Genomic DNA, 20,898 nt, shown 5'->3' on the forward strand with positions numbered 1-20,898 from the left:
GGACCAAAGCTTACTACACTATACTAAGTTAATTTTACCTAAATGTTCTTTAATAGCTGTTGCATGCAAAGTACATTTGATCAGTCATTGTTATTGAACTGTACTGATTAATGGGTGCCCTGAAGATGTGTGTTAACAGATATATATTTGCAAAAAGGTATAAACATTGCACCTCAAACATTTCCATCTGTGCAATAGCAAAATACACAAGATTAGTATTTCTGTGACAAAGTAAGAGGTGTGCAAAACTATGGCAACTATGGTGTCTATCGTAATTACAGCTGAACTTTGACCTAATTTCTGAGCCTCTGAAGAGGTCACTTGAGGACAGGAGGAAGTAAGGATACTGTAGGCAATAGTAGCTTTTTTACAAGTCTGTCATCTTCCTCTATTGGTATTATACAGACTGCTCTCACTTTTCCTTATATTAAGTAGAACTTGTTTTCTCCAAATGTCTGGTTGTCTGCCATTACCATTGTGTCTTTGGATAGCTGACAGTTTGCTTTGAATTAGAGTGTGGGAGATAGAAGTGGGCCTGTGGATATTCAACTGTATGCTTGCAATAAAAATGATTTAGTTTCTTTTCTCACAGCGTGTAAATTCAACATTTTAAACAAAGCATTGTCTTATAAGCCTGAACTGAACTATAGTATATCTTGACATAAGCTCCTAGACGTTGTGAACTGTATGAACTCAAGTGTTAAGATCTCATCCAAAATTAGTCATCAGCCCGCTATAACCATCCTTACTGAACACGTTCTATATTTTCACAGCCTCAGCTGACCTCAAGGACAATCAATCAAGCCAGGAGCCGAGATGGGGATTGTTTCACGTGGATGGACTCCAATCTGTAGTCTGGCCAAACATTTCTGCCTTCCTTTGCTAGTTATCCCAATCTGTCCATCACTATTTCTTTGATCTGTTAGGTTGAGTCAGGGTTGGTTAGATTGGACTGACTGGATTCTTGGCAACACAGATGATTTGTGCAATTCAAAACCCAGTTTAGCTTTAATACATAATTCTACAATTTTCACAATATGTTCCGCTCAGATTTTGTAGCACATAACCACTAACCATTTTTACATTGAAAAACACACCTACACGTTGTTCCCCATTGATTTAAAACATTCGTTCTCACACAGGGGAGGTGTCATGCTTGCACACACTCAGCACAAAGACTTCCCCAAAGGTCTTCTGAGAAGTTCTAAAGCTTTAGCTGAAAATTAATCTACTGTCGACAGCTTGTTCACGTGACGTGAACATCCAAAGAGGACGTAGCAATTTCTTAAAGCCATTGACCCAACAAAGTAAATACTACTTAAAGCTGAAACCTAAAATGTTGTAATCAGTAATGCTTGCAATGCATTTACAGTGAAGTTACAGTTTTTGTTCCTCTGGTGAGAAATGTTAAACACATTTGCTAGGTCAGAATGCCAGTGCTGTCAAACTTAATCTTTTCTGTGCATAATATGTTCATTATCACATTAATACAGATGAACAGTTCATGACCTTTTTTACTTCCTATTGACAACAAGGTTAAACTTGTCCACTGCAATGCAAAATGCTCTGTCATCTTTGATCTAATTTGAACATGCAGAAAGTTAAATATTGATGCTTTAAATGCTTTTTTTAATCTACTTTTTAAAACAAGATTTTATATACAGGATTGATACAATGGTTGGGGTCAGGGTTAGAGTTAGTTCCTGTTCTGGCACATGACCACTCATTTTAGTGCATGCAACATCAGTATTCATGGTTCTGGCTGATATTACTTGGTATCATATCAAAACCATATTTTGTGGTGGCCAACCCCTAACGTAAAGTGTCTTAGTAAGATGTCTTAGTGAGGTGTGAGGCCTCCACAAGCCTCCAGAACAGCTTTATTGCTCCTTGGCATATATTCTCCAAGTCTCTGGAGCTCTAGTGGAAGGATTAAACACAATTTGTCCTAAAAGATATTCTTTCATTGGGGCTTTTGATGATGGTGGTAGTGAGCGCTGTCAAATACTTGCTTTAAAATCTCCCACGTGTTCAACCGGGTTGAGATCTGGTGACTGCGAAGACTAAAGCATATGATTTACATCATTTTCAGATTAATCAAACCACTGAGGGATCCCTTGTGCATTGTTACCATTGCTATTCTCCAACCAATAGACAACATCAACAGACAAACACACTTACATAGCAAAAGGAAGTGGCTAAGTTTATATGTCCCAAGCTCTCTTCATTATATAGAGGACACAGATTACTGAGAAACCATCAAGGCCATTTTAGATACTTTCTGATGTAGTAAGTGTGTAGTAAGAGTATTCTGGTTGTGCTGAGGCAGAATAAGGAAATGTGTTTTTACCCCTCAAACTCATAATGAAACAGAGTTCTCTGTATGCAATTACACCATTTCCCTAGAAGGGTCATGCATATACCAGGTATCCTCTTAGACCTTCATCAGCAGAATTTCACTTGAAAAGATCAGCTCACTTCCCATCATGTCCTAAGACCATTATTGCATAATACCATCTTTATCAGGCAGTGTTCAACACATGATTTCACTGAAATAGTTCGCTTTACTCGCAGTGTTCCACTCCAGGATGACTCAAGGGGTTTCCTGTTGCTAATGGGAAGTGGATGGCAATTGTGTGTGTGCTATGGCCACAACACACACACGTCACCACCATATTGTCACCAGCACATCACTGAGGTTACACAAGCTGTCTCCTCTTAGCAAAGGCCAAGCCCATGATGTCACCCTCAGAGGAATGAGAAAAAGCTGATTGAGAAAAAGAAACAAGAAGTGATTGTCACTTGTTGCTCTGCTGAGGGGAAAAGATTGGGAGATTTTGTTATTATTTTTGGCAACAATTCTTTTTAGATGAGTGAAAGTAAGGAGAAAGTGGAAAAACCTCAAGAGTCACAAGTCCAGCTGCTCCAGAGGAGTCTATGCTAGTGCTAGCTACATTCACTGTTTGAGGCTGCACTGCAACATTAGCGTGCTAACATATCACAGTGACAATACTAACATGTTAATGCACAGCAGATTAAATGTTTACCATGTTCACCAGTATAATTTAGTGTGTGAACATTTGCTAATTAACACTATAAACACAGTTTATAGTACAAGTACATTACACCTGAAGCTAATGGAAATGTCATCAGTTTTGAAGGCATTTGGTTAGTAGCTAACTGAAGTATTGGACAAATTAAAAATTTCACTGGATGATGATACTAGATTAATTTTTAAGGGATCATCAAAGTGATATGAATTCATCCTCAGGGGACATACATGTATGATAACAAATTTCATGTCAATCCATCCAATAGTTGTTTGCTGGTGGAGCTGGATCACCAAAGTTAGTTGAATTTATCCTCCAGGGAGCACAAATGTCAAAATCATGGCAATAAATCAAATATTGCTGAGATATTTCAGTCTGGATCAAAGTGGAAGACAGACAGAGCCAACATTGCCATCCAAAGAGCCATGCTGACGGCATGAAAAAAAAATGCATAAACAGTTTTTCTTGCTTGTTTTTTTTTTCTCCAATTGTCCGTTCTCATGTTAATGTTCTCTATCATACAATTTCCCACTGGTGTCACTTGCTTTGATTTATTTTATCGGCTGCGTTAGAAATGTTCTTTTACTTACAGTGCCTTAGAGGATATCACATGAAAGTGTCATCCAACATTAATCTCCTCTGTGCTGCTTGATGAAAGATAAGCCGCCACTGCTGTTCAAAAGGGGTGTCTGCTTTTAACATACCTACACTAAATTATATTCAGAAGTGAGCGGATCCTCAGTCCCTCTTCATTTCAGTGACCGAGGACACAAAGTACACCCTCAAGCCAAAACATAACAGCTTGGATCAACATTAATGACACTTCCACTGTAGTGCAAGAGTGAGACAGCAGAGAGAGAAGTTTTATTTGTTACCAATCCCTTCTACAAGTCCCATAACCCCCAACCTCTTTCCAGAGTGACTCAACCAGTACTGAATTTATCAAAGTGTGCGAACACGAGAGGGAGAGCAGAGCTTAGCGTTTGGAGAAAGCAATTAATTGCAGGATAATACCCCATGTAACAGGATTTCAATGACTGTTAGCGCTGCTCCGCTCCAAAAGTAGATTTATTCTCATAATCCCGTGATGAAAGGGATGGCCAATTATTTCCCAAGCATTGGCACACACTGCCTGAACCAGGGCTAGGCTAGCGGGAGTAAGAGGAAGCGGAGAGCAGGAGGAAAAGACAGGAAAGTGTTTATGTGTACAGACACACACATACTATTCAGCCAGCCACAACAACCTGTCACTCTTCACAAATTACCTAACGCAGAGCTTTTAATGATATGATTGCACTACAACTCACGGGAGAAAGATGAAAGCTGAGCGTTGCTCTATTAACTGCAGACTCCGTGGCTGCTGAAAATTAGGCCCCACGTTTCTTGGCGTTTCATCAGTTTTGGAAGATGTTGAAAATGTGGGTTAACATTCATGAAGTTTGCGTTTGAGTTTTAACGGCGGAATGTCATCATAAAGGCGTACACATGATGTTATTGAAACAGGCACTAAAATCTTTCAAAGGAATTCATTCATAGACATTTGTCCCTGGTGAATCGTGATGGCACAACTTCCTAATTAAGGGAAGACAGTAGACCAGAGTGTTGCAAATGAATTCTCAAAAACATCCTGAACTGTTGAAAAGATTGAAACTGATGATCCTGAACTTGTTCAAATATTTGGAGACGTTACAAGACACTATTCCCGTTGACTGGTTTGAAAACTCTTTGGAGCCCATTGTCTCTCTGGAAAAGGTCAGTTCACTCAAATGAGAAAAAAATAATTTCCTATGTCTAATGATATATAGCACTGCAGATTGTTTTTGTTTTATTTGCAGATGATTTGAGACCTATGCCTCCACCCCCAATACAATGGATGTAAATGGAGAAATCAGTGAAAATCCACAGACTAGACTGTGAACAGTTTTTAGTTTTTTTTTTTTTTTTTTTTGAATGAAAACTGTCAACCGTGAGAGCTGTGGGTTATCCCCGGGGCCTTTTTCACAAAAGCAAGTTGCGAGCATTGTAATTGGTGGCAGCATCATGTTTCTCAAAAGACTGTCACTTGCAAAATGCAAGTCTTACAGGGCTCTCGCATGCAGCTTGCATGTTGCAAATTTCCTGAAGCAGAGCCCTAGAGTAACTGGGACAGTGTTGGAAAGATATGTTGCTGTTGAGTTTATTTATTTATCTATTTTTCTCATTGCATTTATTAGATAGGCAACAGTAGAGATGTAGTCATAAAACTGTTAGGAAGAGAGGGAAAGGTGTGCAACAAAGATCTCAAACAAAGGAGGCTGCATTCTCAGTGTGGTATGCATCTTAACCTGCTTGGCCACCACAATAGCCCACTGTTGAGCTTTTTAAATGTATTTTGGATTATTTGAGCACCACTAGCAAAATTCTATTTATCTCTATTTTATTGGGGGTTAATACCACTAGTGCTTAGTGGGAAAAATGGAATTGAACCCTGAACAAAAGTAGTCAGTTCCCATCATTGTGCATTTCCTGTTTTTACTTGGCGACACTATCACTTAAACGTCAGATAAGGTGGACAAGGTTCATAGCTATCGCACCCTACTGTACGGGAATAATGTGAGTCAGCCTTGAATCTTTGACTATTTGCTGTAATGATGTGATGCCTTGTGGTTGCTGGATTTGCAGAAGTAAATGTTCCCGATAAATTGATGAAGAGTGTTGAACTGAAACTAGTGTGTGACTATTATACAGTACACCTCATCAGAATATAGACTTCTACTGCAGATCTCTGCCTCCAGGTCAAAAGTCTACATTCAGATTACAGTCTTGCACAATTTTGTTGAATGATGATTCATTGCACCAAATTTAACCCGGTCAGTGAAACCTGCAGGAAGCAGGTTTTGTCTTCACTGACAGGATCTCTACGGGTGCGTGACAGCCGAGTGAACAGCATGTCCTGCAGTGTGTGTTCAGGGACAGACAGCTGCAGTTACTTCAAGTACCTCATCCAGTGTTATGGGTGCTGTTGATGTGTACTCTCCACAGGGAGAGAGTGTGTGTGTTGATGTGATAGAGCTGGTGCTGACTGACAGTTTGTATGTGTGTATTTGTGTGTGTATAGGGTGTGGGCGGAGGTTATTAAGGTGTCAGGAAACATGCATTATTAATCGTAACACAACGTAATAATGGAGAGGCTACGTGATCTGTCATGCCCGGCCACTTTAACAGCCCTGGGGTGTGTGTGTCTGTGTGTGTTTGTTGTGTATTTTTGTGCACTTTGACAAAACTATGTGTTGTGTATGTGTGTTTTTTTTTTTATGCATGTGTCTGTGACCGTATTTGTGTTGCGGAGGCTAAAAATGTGTTTCACTCTGTGTTTCAGGAAGAACGAAAGAACAAATACATGTATGACCTAATTTAGCATGAGTGCTCTGAACAATATGCGTCCCATTTCTCATGTCATCTTGCCTTTGTTTCATGAGGTCATTTTTGCTATTCAAACCGCAACAAAAACAAGCTGCAAGGGACACTCAGTGAGCGTAGTCGTGACATGGCCATCACGAAAAAGAGGACAGAAATTTTCTATTCATGGCTCAGTGGGCTGAAGAGGAGCCATGCTTGTTTGTGCTACAGTGTTGAGACAGGGCCAGGTGTTAGGCAGGATACTGTGACTCAATATTTAGTGTTGATTTTCCCTCAGTGTTTAGTGTTATGTCACTTTCCCTAAGGGTAAATTCTGAAGGGGTTAGGTTGATCCGGTCCTTTTAAAACCAGACCAAGCTGTGGTATAACAAATGGAGCAACAGACTTGTGAAGGCTTAGGGAAACTTGTTTTCACAGATCATAAACCAAAACAAAATCCACAGGAAAAAAAAGGTGCAAACAAAAGTAAGAAGCACTCTTTAAAGCAAAAGTGCTTTTCAGAAACACCATACCGACTGTACTAACTTCAAATAAAGACAAAAGCTTTTAAAAGGTAAATCTATATATTTTTTTGCAGATAATAAAGGTTCTGCTCATTTCTATGATATCTGCATTTGGTTTTGCAGTGACATTGTCAACCATACAGTATACAATAAATGAATGTCGTGTTATTTGTTTTGCTACTGTAACTGTCAAAGTTTGATCTGACAATGAATATCAACGATGTAAAAATTACCTGCAGCAAATACATCATCTGTAATTTTCCTTGTCACAACAACTTACCAGACTTGTCTTTCTACTGTTCATCTGTGAGAAGAAAGACAGATTCCACAGAGAAAAATATATAAATGCAATGCATATCTTATTTTTTGTTTGTCTGAAACAGAATTAAAGTATATATATATAATTTTTTACCAAAATCTAGCAATGTGATGTTGTGAGAGTAAAACTTTGTGAGAGTAAAACTTGTTCTGCCACAGTTAACTTTGCAAGGTAGCACAGCAAGGTCATCATGAAAGTCGTGCCTCTGTGTGTGTGTGTGTGTGTGTGTGTGTTTTTTGTTTTTTGTTTTTTTTCACTTTTTGTCCCCCGTTCCTGAACAGTAGGCCCAGGGGTCTTGGCAGTTAATAAATTCAAGAGCACTGCGAGAAATCTTGAAGTGTTTTTCCACCCTGAGGCGTGTTCCATTTTCTGTGGTCGGTGCTGTTGTGAGCTCTTTTGACATGTTATTATTCTTTACCGCGCCTGGCTGTGCATCTGAGAGAACAGCTAAAACCTGCGTGGAGCCTTGCCTGGAAAAGATCGGTGAAGTATTCACAGTGTGGAGAGAAGGAGGAGGGAACAGCTCTCTTTGTTTTTTTTTTTCACTTCACCAGTAGCTGCTTAGGTTTTGAAGAAGACTACCACCAAATTGAATAATTTCTGTATGTCAGGAAAGTCCAATCTATGTTTGAGAAAATAAGCAGCTCTATCTCTAAACCAGACACCAAAATTTCCAGTTGTGATGCTTATCTATTAATGCTAATTACACTTTGCATGGACCAGAGATAGCGACTGTAATCTTTACCTGTTATCACTATTGAAAGTGTGGAGCAGCTGCAGACAAAGAAAAGTTGGTGTGCTGACATATCATGTTGTCTATAAGTAAAAAAAACAAAACAAACTTAATTACCATCATTTCACTAGATCCAAACCGTTTTGTGCTTTTAGATAATGATGCCTAGCTGCCAGTAGCTGTGTTAGCAGGCTCCAGGCTGGTGCTACCACAAACATTAAGGTTAGATTCTTATGAAAAGTTAAGCTAATCTTGTTCTTCAAAAGCTTTGAATATTTATTGTACTGTATTCTGAGAAATATTTCGACATTTTGCAAAATATGATTATTCACTTCCTTGCAGAGGATGAAATGAGAAGATTGATACCAATCTGTTGTCTATGAAGCTGGGGCCAGAATATGGTTGACTTAGCTTAGCTTAGTTTATGTTAATTAAATTAATTTTTAATTACTGAGCTTTACAGGTGCTGGTTGGTGGATTTCTTTATTACCCTTTTTGTGATTTTCTGTTATTTATATGCTGTTATGATGTCAGATATCTATGCTAAACATGGTCAAAGTTCCAAAACAGATTGTCGTGTGTGCAGATAAGCGGCCATCCGTTCTGCAGCCTTGGTTGCTAAGGTTGTTGCTAAGGTTTTTCCGTGTGTTGTTCATGTTGTCCGCCCTCATCTTTTGGATTGGATTTTGGCTTGAATATGTATGGATATGAGAAGTTGACATTTCAAGTAAAGAATGAGAAAAAGTTGTGACAACCTACTACTATTCTTTGTTCAGTATTTAGTAGTTGTTGAACTACTCCTTTGAGTAATTTAAAGGGTTTGTGCCTGTGAGGTCAGTGAGACCTCCCCACAAACTAATTTTATTACTTCACAGAAAGAAAGTATTTTTCTGACTTTGATATCTGTACATGCTGTGCCAAACTGGCAGCTCAAAACCAGCTCAGGACTCTACTACTGGCATGTGGTTGCAAGGCATGATGGCCTGTAAAACCTTTAAATAGCCTTAAAAATCCCTGACTCACTCTTGATATTTATCATCTTTCTCAACTCAGTCTCTATGGAGCCTTGCCATGAGCAGCAAATGAAATCAATTTTCCTAAATCGCCCCTCCCCCCCCACCAATTTTGACTGAAAAATGTAATGTTTACAATCATTGCTAATTTGAATGTTTACTTCTTTATAATTAGACACCAGTGAACAGATCACATCTGTACCACAGAAGACAATTATAAACCCATCATGTGAATCTTTGGAGAAGATGATCAGATCATTAGCAGTTTCTGTTTATTTGAAAGCTGTCAACACGATGACTTACTCAACCATGTGGTTTATTTGTAAGCTGTTTCATGGTCCGAAGGTTGGGTTCAGTATGCAAGAGGCTCACTGAAGTGACAAGGGAAGGATCAGAGTCAATTACCCAGTGCAAGTAAGAAGAAGACTGCATACACATCATGTTTGACCGAAGGTTAATGGCGTACACGCTGCATGTATGAACGGGAAGTTTTCCATTGGTTGATCCTCTCTGCATGTCAGCATGTATATGCATTCATAAGAAAGGAGGAAGTATAACCAGAATCTCCTCCCACACATACAGTACTCACACAATGGGGAGGTCCACTGTATGTTTGTGTGCGCGTGTTTGTCTCTGCTATTTGTTGGGATACTTTGTGGCTTGTGTGCGTGTGCAATCCGCTGCAGCTGACTTCCCCTGTGGGAGAACACAGACAGTGAAACAATACCCTTCTCTTATGATTATTTTTCTCCACCACACACACACACACACGCACACACACACACACACACACACAGGCACACACACAGGCACACACACACACTGAAGCTCCTCTAACACAAGCCAGATGTCTCCTGGAACTATGTCGGAGATGGAAAGTTATCCTCTTCATTTTCAGGAGTAAATATTTTCACCGGTTGAAAGGTAACAGGAAACAGCCGGATTGAAGAGAAGGAGAGGAACACAGAGAAGGAAAGGACATTCTCCTAGTGATATCCAGGCACTTAGTATGTAAGAAGACAAAAAAAAAGGAATGTAATACTTTCTCACCTGGTCAATACTCATGATAAAAGAATGATAGTAAAAGGAGACCACCACGATTGCTTGTCTCACTTCCAAAGGCTTTACTCATGTATTTTCCCAAGTTTTACAAGCATTTTGGCTCGTCCAGTCCTGTGCAAATGAATCAGCCTTAAACTTAATTTCTATGTTGAAGTTCTCTTAACAACAGTATGGTTGTAAGTATTTAATTCACACATAAAATTTTTACATCCAAATAAAGTGAATTCAGCAGAGAATTATTTTGGCTCATTACAACATAGGTCTCATTGTCGTAGTTTTGGCCATTATTGCTATCAGTTACAACAACATTGTACTCACCAAAGTAACTGCTGAGATTTGGGAACATGGCGATATTACTACAACATAGTCTGAAAGAAAGACATGAGCCATCAACCCATAGACTGTATGGTTCAGCCATTTCATTTGGAGGTTAAACTGAAAATGAGCGCACCTGATGAATGTGCAAACAATCTCTCATCGCAGAAAAACACAACTCCGGAAAGTATTGTAGGTTAAAGTTGAACCTGAAGGTCAGTCTGTAAACTGTGATGGATGTTTGCAAAATGTGTAATGACAACATATTCCATTTCTTTTATCCTCAGTATCTGCTCTCGCAATACAACATCTGCTTGTAGCACAACTCATGTTTTTGCGGTCAAGTTTAGGCACTCAAAGAACTTGGTTAAGGTTAGGCAAAGATTGCGGTCTTGGTAAAATATTGAAAATGTCAAAAGTGACGTAAAGTATATTTTTACTTTATAAACATTTAACTGAAATAACAATCTTTTCCTAACCTTGAAGTTCTCTCCCAGACATGTTTTCTTTTTTTAAAAAAAAGTTCTGTTAACTTAAAATTATAAAAATGACATCTACTCATTCTTCATCATTAAAAAAAAATCCAGAATCTATGAATATGCAAATATTTGCAATTTAAAAAATTTAACAGCTGGATACAAGATGTCTTCTACTTCACTGTTAAGTCCATTCTCAGTGTAGGGGATAGTGGATAAGATGAGCCAGTGGGTAAGTTGACCCACCCGCTGTATTTGGACAACTGTGCACATGTTTTGTCATGTGACCATAAATTCAGGAAGCACCCATCATGTCTATCTCGCTGTGATGGAGAGAAGCACATTAGAGGTATAATGACTGTTATATCAAAGCAAATTTGTCGAAGTCAAAAATGCGTATTATACATGTTGGTGGTTTGCTAACGTATAAAACCATGTGAATCACTTATAAAAGAGTAGCTTGAATTGCTAAGTTAGGCATTTTTTTTTCCAAAATGGTTGCTATGGGGCAAAGGCTTTGGGATAAATTGAGCCAATGGTTCAACTTAAACATTGTACGAAAGCTATCAAGCCAAGAACCTACAAGTGAAAAACCATTTGGGGCTCAACACCCCTTGACGAGATGGAGAGAGCAGCCAATGATGTCAAGAATGGAAAATCCATCAGATCAGTGGCAAAAGACAGAGTTATTGATAGGTCATGAAACGGAGGTATAGGAAGTAAAAAACAGTGGAACAGCAGAAGCAAAGAGGGTCCTCACAGAGGAGGTAGAGAAGGAGCTTGCAGACCATAACAAGAAGCTGGCTGACCAGTTCCATGGACTCACTCCAAAGAAATTATGTGAGCTGGCAATGGAATTGGCAGAAAGAAACCACATTCCTGTCCACAACAACTGGAAAGAGAAGGGTGTAGCAGGTAGGGTGTGCAGGAAATTATATGACTTAGCAGGTCAGCATTGACTAAGGTTGGGCATCGAGAACTGGTTCCAAATTAGAACCGGTTCCAAAATTCAGATTCCAAAGGAATCATTAAGACATTTTAATTTCGATTCTGCTTATAAGTTTCTAAATGCGCTACATATCTGCAAGGACATGGCTATCTGCCAGGATATGTCTACGTCATGCATCAACGCAACAGCGTGTCGGTTTGTTTACATATGAGCATGTATGGCTAACATCACAACACTACTGAGTGAAAGATGGACTGCAATAAACACTGTAAAGTGTAGCTTCATTTTATTAAAGAAAACGTCAAGGCAAAGTGCAATGCATGTTGGAAGCTAATTAGCTGTAAGTCAGGCTGCACATCAAATCTGACCAAACATTTAAGGCAGCATGACGTTGGTCTCCAGCTAGTGTTAGCACGTCGATAGCACCTCCAGTAGAGCCAGCGATACCAAGCTGGGACACACTCTGTATTAATGTAAGTTACTGTTTTCTGTTTTCTGCTGTTGATTTTCTTTTTAAACTTATTCTTGTTGTTCAGCAACATACAGGAGCTCCTCAGCTGCATTCAGACTGAAAACAGTCCTGTGTAAAACAATACAAGTGCCTGTTTGGTGTGAGTGTGTTGTTTAAAGTGCAAGTGAGACTAAATGAAATACGATCCAGCAGTCCGGTTGGAGTAACAGATTCTTGCATTTAAAGGCTGATCAGAGAAACACTGCACAGCGGTTCGTAATATTCACAGACTGGATTTTATAACTCTGGAAAGTTATCATGCTGCAACCCTGTTTACTAGTGCACACATGTGACATGTCTGTGTGTGCGCACTTCCAAAAAAAGTATGAATGGAACCGCGTGCACATCTGCGTGCGAGTCCATGAATTGGCCTTTACAGTGAAAGCACACTATGTCATTGAGGAAAAGATGAGACAGAAAGTACTCAGAACAAAAGCACAATGTTCAGTTAAAAAGACTTTGAATTTACTTATTTTAATGAAACAATAAAAGTCAAAGTAAAAGCTTAAAAGAATAAAGATATTTTTATCTAAACATTTGACCTTTTTTTTTTTACCATATTGGAATCAAAACTGGGAATTGATACAAAGTGGAATTGATTAGCAGAACCCTTGCATTGACTAATTTACCTTGTGTAGTTTAATACAGCACCATGTTAGAATGAATTATAACCTACTTTCTTAGGTCGAGATTGGTTCAAGAATTTTATGGCACACCACCGTCTCTCCTGTTGCATTCAAGGAAAATGATGAATCAGATTTATCCCCAGGGGGCTCAACTTACCCACTCACTCAGATCAACTTACCCCTAACCTGGGGCAAGTTGAGCCACAGGGATGCTTTTTTTTTTTTGAGAAGTCATATTTTCAGGCCCATTTGTCATAGATGTATTCTTACAATTTCATTTGATAAGTGACATCCTGAAATAAAGGCAGATGTTTTCATTCTACTTCTGTCTCATTTTTCCTTACCTAGAGGACAACATGCGTAACAATGGACTCATCTTACCCCACTCTCCCCTATGTGCACTGGAGACTTCAAGTTTCCACCTGACACTTGTGTAACTTGTGCACTGGACCACGGTTGGCTCCAAAGTGGTTGTGATGTCACAAATCATTCTCGTAGATACATGCTTTAGACTTTCTTAGAGAAACTTTCCACCTTTGGCAGATGAATGTAAAAACAGCCTTCTGGTATCAAACTCTGCACATACATCATTCTGCACAGTGAAGCTCAAACATCCAACTGAACTAATAATAAGAAAAACACATTTTTGAGTGGAGGTTGACTTTAACTTATGTGCTTCTGTTACCTACAGTAAACCTAACCACATGTGGAACAGGATGCGAATCCCAGTGTCTGGTATCAAAGTGTTTTGTTCACCCACCATCTTCTTTTATTTGTTTTTAAAGCACTGCATGGACACCAGCTTATCTCTCTGAACTCCTCATCTGCTATTCTACCACCAGACCCCTCAGATCTGCTGACCAATCACTGCTTACTATTCCACGCTCCCAGACAAAATCCAGAGGTGACTGGGCATTTTCCATGGTTGGCCCTATACTGTGGAACAGTTCGCCTCTCATTAATAGATCCTCCACCCTCAACTGATATTTTTTAAGTCCAGATGAAACGGCATTTTAAGAGTATCTAACATCTGTATTTTGACGTATTTCTGAGTGAAACAGGATAGACAGGTGTGACATAACATTGGGAGGAATTTGATTTGAACGTTGAAAAGTGGGCGTGTCATAATGAATCTTAGTTCTGTGCTGCTAAAAGTTCAAGATTGATTGATAGGTGGATGTCATGTCATATTATTGGTTGAAATCGGTTGGTTCAAGCCTATGTAAGCACACATCATATTTTGTTTTACATTAAGAAAACATGATTGGATTTTGATATAAGAATATAAAGAAATTGATTGTTTTGTATTTTTTTGGTGTATATTGTTAAATAGGTGCACAATATGACTGGGGATGTGATCTAAAAGGGTTAAAAAGACATTTTTCATTTCATCTCAACTTTAAAACCCATCTTAAGACCCGTCTCTTTTCCTCAGCCTTTTAGTCAGCAGGAAGACATGAATGGTCACAGTCTGTCTTTTTTTTCTCTCTCTCTCTCTCCCTGTTATTTATTTGTTCTCTGTGCAATGCTGTTGTGTTTTTAGGATTTAATCCCATCGCATATTTATTTTATTCTACAGTTTTAATAATTTCCCCCTTTATACTTAGAACCATGTCTGTTTTTGTTGTTTTTAAATGTGCTCTATAAATAAATAGACTTGACTTGACCATCCACCCTGAACTTTCTTGACTGGAAAAAACATTGCTAGTAAACATAATCTAGGCAGCAGTTATGCTCCCTTCAAGACATATTTGGCAAAATAATTTAATAGTGCATGAACTTCATTTCTAGGAGACAAGGTTTGATTGTCTGTTTGATTGTCTGTTTTTTTTTAGTGATGTTGCAGCGTTCCCAGATTTCAGCAATCAGCTTGGTGAGTACAATGTTATTGTACCAATAGAGTTGTAAGTTGTGATAAACTAGAATTACACTTTAAATTTCTGCATTGATAAATAGATGCAGAAGCATATGTGTTGATGTTAGTATCTAGGTGACATTCCTGTTGTAGAGACGGCCATCCCTGGTGGAAAGGACACTTTGTCCCCACAGAGCACAGGAAGAAGGATCTGTACTTGGGCTGAATATGTCCAGATGTACCCCCCTGTATCCTGTCCAGCCCAAACAAATCCTCTCTCACTGGGAGACCAGGATACACGGCAAATCTCTGTACACTTCTCAGTCAGAATATTTCATTCTGACTCAGTGTCTCCCTCTTCCACAGTCTCCTGTTCTCTCTATCCGCTATCATCTGTCTTCTCTCTTTGTCTCTCTGTCTCTCCCTCTTCCGTTAGCTCACTCCGTAAAGGGCATTTGGCAAAACGTTATGCTCAGGGGATGTTTACATCACTGAATGATTGATGGGATGTAATGAAACAATCTAACCTTGAGTAGACAGAACATGTTCCAAGCAGCCATAGATCAAACGCACACATCTCCCTTCAGAGTCAGGAGCAAAATATACTGTTTCATTATTAAGGAGACAATACAGGCAAGAATGAAGTAATGGCTGAACTCATCCGAGGTAAAGTGCTGCACATGTGAGGCATCACCTGCAAAATATTCAGAAATCTTTAACGGAAATTGTTTAACTGGCTGTACAGTGGAAACTTTAGGTCTGAACGTTTCACAAGACTCGCAGCCCCCCAAAAACGAATCATCATCCAATGTAAGATGCTCAGATTAAATTACTTTATTTAAAAGTGTACGGCGAGATACAGTATAGTGCAGTATTTGTGGTACTGTATATTAAGATGTAACACAATAGCACAATAACAAATCATGTAACTTGGGAGAAGCATTTCCATGGAAAAGAGCTTCAAATACTCATGACTTTAATCCATTCTGGATGTTTCCACTGAAGACAAAATGCCACATTATCCTTTAAAAGAGAGATAATATCTGGTCTAACACTGGGATGAGGAACAAAATGAAACCTGTGATTGCACTGCCTTTTATTTCACCTCAGTCTTTTATTACATTTCTTGGAGAATTTAATATTATAATAATGCAATTAAACTTTTCTGTATTTTCATTTGGAGACCCAGATGATTTATTCCATCAATTTTCTTAACAGTCACTTCACATTGATTCTGATTCAGGTCATAGTTCGTACTATAGTCCAAAATGAAATTCAAACAGATAGAAATAAATTTTATTTAGTTTGCAATCCCTTTAGACTGATCTACTCTATATCTGTAGCTGTGCCACTCTGTTGTTAAATGCTAATTAGAAAAATGCCTCAAGAAATGCATAAGCACAGAACCATATATATCAATCAATTGTGTTGTAGATGTGAAGTGTAGAATATTTTGGTTTATTAACTTTCTATCTGCACTGGAATTTTTGTCAATTTGAGGCACAAATGCATTGTGTATGTTATAGAGAAACTGATGAGTGAAAAAATCATTTTCATCCATTTTAAAACCAAAATGCATCTGCTTCATTTGTATTCGTGTGGGGAATTTGATGTTTAAAGGAAACACATCTTATTTCTATAATATTGAAGTTTCTACATATTCAGCAGTAATGATAATGGAACATCTTTAGTGTCTTTTTTGTAAAATTGTTTCTGGTGTCAAATGAACAGGTGCAATCAGAAAAACATCAGCATTTCTCAACAGTAGAGTGTAGAAAGGGTATGCAGTCACTGTAAATGTATCACCTTTGGTGTTTCACCATTCTCACATTCCACACAGCTTTCCCAACCTGAAAAAAAAAAACTGTTAAAAACAAAAAGAGTCTGATGTTGCAATTGTGTAGTGGTTGGAATGTCTGACGGGCAACACATGGTCCCCATTTCAGTTCTCACTTATTTTCTGATATATTTTGTTGGAGCACTGACACATTTTAAGGCAAATGTTTGTCATTCCACTGGACAGAAACATTTACCTACAGGGGAGATCTGCTCTCCTACCTGTGCTGTCTTGGTGTTTCAAGGGGCACACTTGCCTGTGAGACTATGTTTGAGTCTAACATGGTGGGTAGCTGTGGCTCAGGTGGTAGAGCAGGTCACCAACTAATGACAAGCTTGGTGGTTTGAACTTAAGCACATCCTGTCTTTGTATTAAAGTGTACCTGAGCAAGGCTCCTGAGAAAAATAGCTACTGACTTTATTTGCAAAAATGGGCAAAATAAATCAATACCTATATTGAAAAACATCTGTTTATTTTCTTTTTTGCATGTGGTAAGTAATGGAATATAAATATGGTCCAAACCAGGAAACAAACCAGGAAGTCAGTTTCTTCCCTGAAGGTGTGTGTTTTTAAGCTAAATGCATAAACTTAAATGCATTCCACTTCCTCAGTAAACATGATGTCATTGGCCTTCCAAAATTCCCATCACAAGAGGGGACGATCTAAATTTACTCTACATCTGTTATTAGTATAGTGACGCACAGAGTATTTAAATACAGCAAGGATTACGGTAAGGAAGATGTAGACAGATATTACTGTAAAGGAAACCTTTCTGATGCCAGTGTGGGCTCCCACAGGAATCTTGCTGCAGTGACTCTGAAACTATCTATTGTTTGATGTTGCTCTCCACAGCTCTTTAAGATTGGTGCCTCTGTCCATCTCCCCATGTTGTATACAGGACAGCATTCCATGCCTAATATAGGCCTGAGTTGTCAGAAAAAATGTTTGTAATGACACATTTGTCAAGATAAGATATCTGAAAGTGAAGGTGGAATGTGTAATTCAAGGGATGAGCATACTTTCCAGAGTTAATATTTCTTTCCACAGACTGTCCAGTTATTGTCCAAGAGTCATAGGCAGACATGTTTGTGTTTGAGAGAGCCTGACAAGAAAAGGAAAATAAAAAGATCTTATCAGTATGCTGCACAGCATATGTTTTCATTGTTCAAGGGGATGTATTTAGGACCAAAACCTTGTTTTATTTATGGGAAAAAGTTCATTTTATTTGGAAAATTATGCGTCTTTGTTTTAGTGTAACTCAGAAAAGTTTTGAGCTGCAGATTTATTTGAACTGTAACTACAAGCCAAAGGCATAATTTTACCCAGCAGTGTAATGAAGCCTCGGAAAACCAAATGCTTCCTTACAATGAATATAATTTTCAGTGATTTTGATGTGGAATAAACGACATTCACTTTGAAGTAACCATCCATACACTGTTGCCTTGTGATGTGCTATGATGATTCAGACATGCCTGTTTTCGCAGACAAAGCAACATGAATATGAATGAAAGGAAAACAGCCTGTTTCGACCTGAAACATGCTTATTAAGGAGAAAAATTCCACTGCTCCCCCACACAGTGTGTGGTCTGGGGCATTAATCAAAGAAAAAAAGGGAACATTTTTACATTTCAAATTTGCTGCATTTCAAAAGCGCCACTGTCTGTGGGTTATGCCTTGTATTGGGCTGGCAGACAAAGGATTGCACAGGGCGAGATGACTCAAGTGACAAACGGGTGGTTAGGAATTTACTCAGCTCTGAAACCCATCATTACTGGGAATATGAGAGTATCAGAGCTACACTACAGCCAATTAAAATGTGACCTTGGGTTTTTGTGTTGGAACGGGTTACATAGGAGAAACATTTTGCATCATATGTTGAATAATTGAAAATGTGGTGTGTGACCCTGAGTTGAGATGAGCTACTTGCAAACAATTAGCATACCAGGAAAGTGAAGGCAGTTTATGAAAGTTCAGGAAAAGGGCTTAATGTAAACAATCATAAACAAACACATACTGTATACACACAAACACACCCACCTCCTCATATATGAAGGTTTTAGCTCTTTTTGCACAATACTAAAAATGACTTAGAGAGTCAGTGATGTGTACAAATGAAGACAAATTCATTTAAAAAGTTCTACAACTCTGTAGATAAAACACATAAACCAACTGAAAATTGCGGCTTTCCTCACTATAAACAACAGATTTAATGTCGTGCAAAACATGCAGAACAAACAGCAGTGGAAGTTTAGTGCTGGTTTCAAAGCCAGATTCCATAATTACATCACAAAAACCACCATTGCTCATTGCTGCAGTTATTCGCTTTTGAAGCCATCCGCGTTTGTCGGCACAGGACAGTAATTATGGACATGTGACGATTAAACAGGATGACTTTCCAACAGCATTAGACCGGGCAGAGGAGAACCACTGAACAGATGACTGACTTACATCCTGATTATGGGAGGAGCAGACATCCGTATGTCACTGCATGGGGAAGTGCACTGACTAACAGGCTGACATATGTATGCTCAGTGACTGTAAGCAATCTTTGTACCAGGGACTGGCTGGTGTTTGTGTGGTCAGTAAACACAGGATTCCCATTGGCAAAGGTAATAACAGTTGCCGTGGTCACGGCTTGACACAGATCTAAAGTCAGCTTGGCCTCACCACGTTTTCACAACAGTAATGGAAATTGAAAAAGTGATCTGAAATCAGAATCTGGTTGGTGTTCCCCAACACACCCACACATATACCTACTCCTGTTTGCCAAAAATCCCTCTGGCTGTGGCACTGTCAGTAAACACAGATTTACCAGTAAGGCAGAGAGGATATAACCCCTTCTTGAGTGCACACAAACACACATAAATACACATACACTTGTACATAGCTCATTGTTGACTTCTGTGCTGACGGTGTTAACTTGTTACAGAGACATCTGTTTCATCATCCTTCATATTTATCTTTCAACATAAGTGTTCCGCTTTCCTGTTTGCTGTGGTTGAGTCAGGTTTTATTGCAGGTTAAAATAAATCTAATTCACTTACAGTATATCATCCAGCTTTATTACTTTTTTGTGGATGTTGTCCTTTCATGCTTATGAATGATGAGCAAAGAAAGAAAAGCCATAGGTTTTTTTTTTTTAATTACAGTGTTTTAGTTTAGTTAAACACAATAATTTTGGTCATTTTAATGCATTTGTGTCTTCTGCAGGTCAACATTTTGAACACAGTGTACATTTTTGTCAGATGCCAGTTTTCCATAGTTTACATTTTTGGCTTTCCAAGGTATGAGCAGACTAAAGCTTGAGGCTTTCACCTGGCAACCTGTAGCTCCCAGAGGTTATGGTTTTGCAGGAATGCAAGCAGACTTACAGGCTCTTACAAGTTGAGCCAACACCTATTTAGCAAGACGTTTGTGCAAACCAGATGACCTTTTAAAATATCCCACCAATACCTTGTCATTGTAGACTATGATTAAAACACTATTAAAAAGGTTCTGCTCATGATTCATATCCATGCCCCGGTGTATTCCAGTGAGATGTTTTTAAAAGGAGTGCCACAACTGTTTGTGACCTTTATCAACATGTTGCTCAACATCAAATGAAACAGAAAATTGTGCAAGCCCCACAGATTAAACGCAAATGACACTGGTGGAAAATAGAAGGGGAAAACATGCGAAAAAACCTTCTCAAAGCACAACCCCCCTTTCCTCTTTCTTAGAATGTTGCTATTGGCTTTGGGCAAATGGGCCACAATTGCACAACAGTGCAGCCACCAGCGCTTGAAAACGTCACACACACACACGCTAACACACACACACACACACACACACACACACACACACACACACACACACACACACACACACACATCCACTGCAGTAAACATTGTTTGGAAAGGCTAGCCGAGGCAATTTGCTGCATTACAGGACTGTTTTTCCATTTAGTTCGATTTAATAGACCCTCAAATTAGAAACACCTCGATTAACTCCAGTGGATCCTTTCACACACCTATTTCCATGCTTTTATTGAACTGCAACACAAGGAGACCTCAGTATCATAAGAAGCCCCTTCTTACTGACCCTAAAAGCTTGTGAAATTGTCTTAACTTCCTATCTTAACTTTGTTTGTGTCCTATTCTCTGACAGCGCTACTTTAAAATATTAAATCTGGTACAAATGAATTACTTTGGGTATATCCAGTAGTTTAAAGATGGGTGGTCTGCTGTTTTATATTTCATGCCCAGCCTTCT

At 38.8% G+C, this 20,898-nt stretch overlaps 1 long non-coding RNA gene across 2 annotated transcripts in view; it reads left to right on the forward strand.

Moving 5' to 3' along the window:
* LOC137199024 (uncharacterized) overlaps positions 1-20,898 on the forward strand; it is a 28,259-nt gene that overhangs the window by 2,178 nt on the left and 5,183 nt on the right. The window contains exon 3 of one of the 2 annotated variants that reach the window (XR_010931721.1): positions 774-14,829. This is a non-coding gene — a long non-coding RNA (uncharacterized lncRNA). Of the gene's footprint in view, positions 1-773; positions 16,649-20,898 lie in introns of those variants that run through there. The other variant, XR_010931722.1, reaches the window with a different exon arrangement.

The sequence above is a fragment of the Thunnus thynnus genome, chromosome 15 (assembly GCF_963924715.1).
Source record: "Thunnus thynnus chromosome 15, fThuThy2.1, whole genome shotgun sequence".
In the NCBI taxonomy this organism is placed as follows: Eukaryota; Metazoa; Chordata; class Actinopteri; order Scombriformes; family Scombridae; genus Thunnus; species Thunnus thynnus.